The 6,047-nt window shown below is 40.1% G+C and overlaps 1 non-coding gene across 1 annotated transcript; it reads left to right on the plus strand.

Moving 5' to 3' along the window:
* Nucleotides 1–5,020: 5,020 nt before the first annotated feature.
* On the plus strand, nt 5,021–5,127 carry LOC120080664 (small nucleolar RNA R71). Its single transcript, XR_005482614.1, has one exon. It is a non-coding gene; the product is annotated as a small nucleolar RNA R71 (small nucleolar RNA).
* Nucleotides 5,128–6,047: the final 920 nt, after the last annotated feature.

A 6,047-nucleotide genomic window follows, 5' to 3' on the forward strand; every position in this document is an offset into this window, starting at 1 on the left:
CCATTGCAATGTAATCGTTTAGCTCCATCGCATAGTACTAAACGATCGCATAACACCATCGCCCAGTGCATTCCAGTCATCGTTCAGTATCCGCCGCAGCTAAACGATCGCATAGCTCCATCGTATAGAACATTATCACATCGTATAGCATTTATCTACACGATCGCTTAGCTCTGCGACCAAACGAACGCTCAATGCTATCGCGTAGCATTTCATCGCATTGTTTAGCGCGCATTGTTGCTAAACGATCATATAGCGCCATCGTTTAGCAAAATCAACGAATCGTCTAGTTCCCACAACTTAAACTAAATGATCGCATAATGTTATCATATAGCAAATGAATGCATCGCTTAGCTTCCATAGGCACACGATCGTTTAACGTTCAACATCACAACGACCAGCGCATATTACTAAACGATCGTATAGCCTTTTTTCTCATCGTGTAGCGTCTGGAGCTAAACGATCGTTTAGCAACTGTGGGTGATATGCGTTGATGATTTTGTGTTGTGCACTCAAGTTTCCTTAGCGGAAACTACGTTGTGTTGGTAATTTTTAGGAAAACTTTGCGGTAACTACGTTGTGTTGTGCACTCAAGTTTCCACTGAGTTTCCTGGTAAATCCAGGGTCGAACTCAAGGACTGGTGAAAATACGTTGTGTTGGTAATTTTTAGGAAAACTTTGCGGTAACCAAATAAATAAATTGTTGGTTTGTTGTTGATTGCATTAATGAGAAAATAAACAAATGCGGCGGATTTGAGAAAAGTCAGTTGTGTGATAGATACACTGAGTATGCGATGAATGGGCTGAGAAGATCTTTAGTTAGCGTTACTTGGGAATGCGTAAGACTATGCGATCATGCTACAACCATGCACAACAAGTCATTTTCCAATGCAAATGCGATGCTCCTAAGTCTAGGACGCATGTGTTTAATGCAAAAGTATCCATAGAGCTTATCCTTAAGTCTCTACTCTTGTCCTATGCGATGATGCAAAATGCATAAAAGCAAAGTGACCGCATACAATCATATCCTATCTCTAGGATGCATGTGATGCGTTGATAACAAATAGTGCTTATTCCTAAGCTCCTATCTCTTGATTATGCGTTCTAATCTGAGTCTCCCGAGCCTAGATTCTAACCTGACCTTCCCAAGCTTAGATCCTGTCCTTAGACTACCCTCCCGAGTATCTCTAATGGACGAATGAAGCATACATAATACAAGATAATCGCATAGAATGAAGATTCCCTAGTTGTTCTAGCTAAATGCTTCTCAACCCATTCAACTGATTTAGCTACTCATGTGTAAATAACAGAGATGAACAGATATAGAGAAGTGAATTCCATTTCGATAAATGAGTGGAGTACAAAATACAATGGAAGTTAAAGGTAGAGAGCCTGGTAGCAATTTCTTGCTAACCGAGGCTTTTTACACTGTAAATCTTTATTCGGTCTCAAAGATGTTCCTGCTTCCGCAGGCGTCGGCCCTCTCCCTATCCTTGAAGCTTCCGACGCTCTCCCAAACTTACTGGAATGATCTGCCAGCACAACCTCCTCTCTCGCATCCTCCTTAAAATAAAAATAAATCTAAGAACAAGGCTAAACTATGAACAGACTTCTGAACTAATGAATGGTGAACCCCTTTTCTAAAGGATGCCTCTGGTATTTATAGAACATCCAAGGTGAACGACAGCTCCTCTCTCATGATTGCACAGATGGGACGGCTTTAATTCCTAACTGATGCGCCGAATATTTTTCACCAAAAAGCTGAATGTACTTGTGATTGTTATCGGCTGTCAACTTAATTCGGATTCGACTGTCATCAGCTTTCTGTCCCATCGCAATTAATTAGCCTTTCACCCAGATTCGCCCACCAAGTTGCGCTGACCAGGTAGCGGCAATCCTTCTTGAGCAAATGTTTGTGAGCACAATCATCGCAAAGCCTTGCGGTGAAGTTGTGCTCGACCGATGATTTCCTATGATCGCAATTTTCACCTTGCGTCAATACATATTCTACACAAAAATACAAAAATCAATTGTTCTAATATGATGAACGCATGTGACTGCAATATTATGAAATTGATGCTTAATGGGCGTAATTTAACATATTTTATCAACGCAAGCTAACATTGTTTAAGAACTTAGCACTATGATAATGTGCATTTCTGCCTGTTATCACATCCTCAAATTTAAACAATGCTTGTCCTCAAGCATAAGCTAAAGATTCCTTTAACAAGTCAACCGCAATGTTCTTTTCCTAGATTTCTCAAGGATACTTCATTCAAATCCTATATACCAAAATTTCCTTAAGTCTTATTCAAGTCTTCTCTCAAAATATTTTTAAGACCTAGGGACCGCAAGCTTAACCTTCAAAAAGACTTTACTAACTCTCAGAACATCGCATGATTTATTTAAAAAAGAAACAAAAAAAAAATTCACCGAGGCATCAAATGATTTTATCCTTGCATATTTCTTTTTTTCATTGTTATTTTTTTTCTGAGCTTGCGCTGATCCAAGTGCCTTGCCTTCATTTTGGCTTGCCCCCACGGGTGTCATGCAGACATCCAACTACAAGCAATGCACTCTTTCTCAGACTAAACTCATATCTACTTGGCAGTAGATTTGCGATCATTTATTTATACGTTAATCCTGATGACTTACTTTCGTTTTGGCTTGCCCCCACGTGTATCATGCGAATATCCAACTACGGGTAAGTGCCTTTCAGAACTTAACTTTTATCAACATGGGTTTCCCATTGTGTTGACTTGTTATTCTCAATTTTTTTTTTTAGAAGTAGCAAGGCCGAAAATAAATACTTCACCCCCAAATTTAAAATGCGGCAATGTCCTCATTGCCAAAAGATTGAAATAAGTCATGCGATGTTCTCAGAAAGCTTTGTAAAAAGAGTTTGTAAGAAAGCTAGTAAACCTCTAACTTCTAGAAATATTTTATGAGGTGACTATCTTAAGATTAAGTTAACTCTAGTATATGTGAAAGATATAGAAGCATGTTTTTCATCATTAAAATCATACTTGGCAAAGAGACATTATGCGGTAACTTACTAAATTTATCTATGTCGAATGATTACGGTAATCAAAGAGGATGCGGTGATAAACTTTTAAAACTAAAATGCGATGTGATAGCGCAAAATTTGAAATAGAGATAAGGAAGAATACACCCTCAAATTTGCGTTGTCGCCCGCATTGTGTATTGATGCATCCATCTTTGTGGCGATCTCTCTTCTTTGGATTGTGGTGATGGAGTGAGATAATTTTCTGCTTCATGTAACATCTCCGCAATCCTGTGCATTAATCGTTGTAAACAAACAGAGAGAGGGTCAAATTATTTAAAATAAAACAAAATTCTTTTTTTTTAATAAAAAAAATGTAGATAGCACAAAGTAATTGCGTTAATAGATAATAACGAGTATGCTAAAAGTTCATGAATTAATGATGCAGGAAAAAGGATGTTCAAAAGAGTTGTGTCCTTGATGAGGTTGATTCATATAATAACTCAGAGACCACTTATTTCAAGTTGGGTTGTTCACGTCCTTGGTGGCTTTTCCTTCTTTTCTTTGTCCTTTGGGATCTTTACTACCTTAATCTGGAGTTTTTTCCCATGAATATTCATTACAATCTCCCCCTTGCACACGTCAATTTGAGCATGACCGGTTGAAAGGAGTGGTCGTCCCAATATGATGGGCGCATCTTCATCCTCTTTATATTCCAAAATGAGGAAGTCTGCCGGCAAGATGAATTTATCAATTGAGATTGCAGCATTTTTCAGCTCCCCTTCAGAATGTATTCGAGACCTGTCTGCGAGCAGGAAAGTTTCTTTTGTGAGCGTGAGTGTGCCAATACTAAATCGTTGGAAGATTAATAATGAAATTATGTTTATGCTTGCCCCAAGATCGCATATCGCTTGGCCACTATAGACCCCTCCGATTGAGCATGGTATCGTAAAGATTCCTGGGTCACCCATTTTCGGTCGAATCATAACATTTTGCACTGCGGCTATTATTGCGATCTTTTCTTCCTCATTTTGTTTCTCTTTCACTCTTTGTGGAGCTGCTGGTGGTTAGACTTCTTCTATCTCAAAATCTAGAGGCTTAAGGGTGGACGTTTCAGGGTCTATTTTCTCAGGCTTTTCCAAACGATGGGTCAACGAGTCTTCGGTTGTTACCGCATTCAAGTTGGTCGCAATGGGCTTCTCCCCTACTTCCGCAGTCATATCGTTGCTTAACAAGGAGACTGCTAAGCATTGTTCCATCCCGTTACCCTCAACATTGCAAGGGAGCTCAGTTGAGCTCGGCAATGCTCCTTGCGGTCTATTTTTCAGCTCGCCTGCAATTTGTCCCATTTGAATTTCGAGATTTCTAATGGATATAGCTTGATTCTGAAGTACTGATTCGTTTTTCTCAATGTATTGCTTCAGCAAGCTTTCTAAGAAAGAGGATTACGGTGGTTGTGAGCTACTTGCTTGATTGTTTGTCTGACCATTGTTGCGTAGGAAGAATCCAGGTGGCCTTTCTTTTTGCGCCACGAATTGGAAGTTTTGTTGATGATTCTTCCATGCAAAATTGCGGTGGTTTCTCCACCCGGGATTATATGTATCGAAATAGGGATTATTTCTCATGAAGCATACCGACTGCGGGTTTGTTGGGCATCCATCCATCGCGTGAACATCTCCGCAAATGACACAACTTATGGTGGTTTGAACAATTGCGCCGACCTGCCCTTTCTTCGCTCCCCTGTTATTAATTGCGATGTCTTGAATTAAACTCATCATCACAGTCATCTGGCTCTGCAGGGATGTGATGGCCCTACTGTTTGTATCATTATCTTTAATTCTTAATCTTTGACCATTTTCCCTTCAATTCTCGTGATTTTTAGAAATGCGATCAAGTATACTCTTTGCCTCCTCATATGTTTTGTCGAACAGACCACTAGCTGCTGCCGCATTGGCAGTGGTCTACGAAGAGGGATTCAGTTCTTGGTAAAAGATCTCCATCTGCAGGCGGTCTGGTAAGCCATTATGTGGACAGTGTCTTACCAGTAGCTTGAACCTCGCCTAGGCATCGCTGAGCGATTCGTCATCTTCTTGTTCAAAATTTGTTATTAATTTTCTTATCCTGGCATTCTTGGTTGGTGGGAAATACTTCTTCATAAACTTTTCTCCCACCTATTCCCACGAAGTTATCTTCCTCGATTCGAGAGAATACGCCCATTTCCTTGCCTGATCATAGAGAGAAAATGGGAACAAAGTTAGTCGAACCACTTCGACAAATATGTTTGGGAACACAAAAGTATTGCAGATTTCAATAAAGCTTCGGAGGTAGGCGTGCGGGTCCTCGCCACGCCTTCCTCCGAATTGTCCTGCAATCTGCATCATCTGCAGCATCATCGGTTTCATTTCGAATCTGCTTATGTCGAGGGCTGGCCTCATGATTCCTGGAGAGAAATCATAGAGGTTTGGCGATGCATAGTCTCTGATGGGTCTATTGCGATCGTTCGGCAGAAGGATTGGATTCGCCATGACATTGTTATCATTTGGTGCTCCATTTTCAGGCTGCTCCGCCATCTCTTCTTTATTTGACTGTGGTTGTTGTTGGCGATCTCTCAATCTCCATCTAAACGTCCTCTCAATCTCTGGGTCGTAATTCACCAGAGATTGAGAGTTTGCAAAGAATTCAAAAAAATTACCAGTAGTACACTATTTTGTTGAAGTCCCCGGCAACGACACCAAAAACTTGATGCTTATTTTTATGAAGTGAAAATTTAGGTGGTCGTTGATGAAATTGCGTTGTGCACTCAAGTTTCCTCAGTGGAATCCAAGTATAAATTTCACTGAGTTTCCTGGTAAGTCCAGGGTTGAACTCAGGGACTTGTGAAAACAGGTTGTGTTGGTAATTTTTAGGAAAACTTTGTGGTAACCAAATAAATAAATTGTTGGTTTGTTGTTGATTGCGTTAATGAGAAAATAAACAAATGCGGCGGATTTGAGAAAAGTCAGTTGTGTGATAGATACACTGAGTATGCGATGAACGGGATAAG

Source organism: Benincasa hispida, chromosome 6, assembly GCF_027475165.1.
Source record: "Benincasa hispida cultivar pf3 chromosome 6, pf3_genome.v1.1, whole genome shotgun sequence".
Classification (NCBI taxonomy): Eukaryota; Viridiplantae; Streptophyta; class Magnoliopsida; order Cucurbitales; family Cucurbitaceae; genus Benincasa; species Benincasa hispida.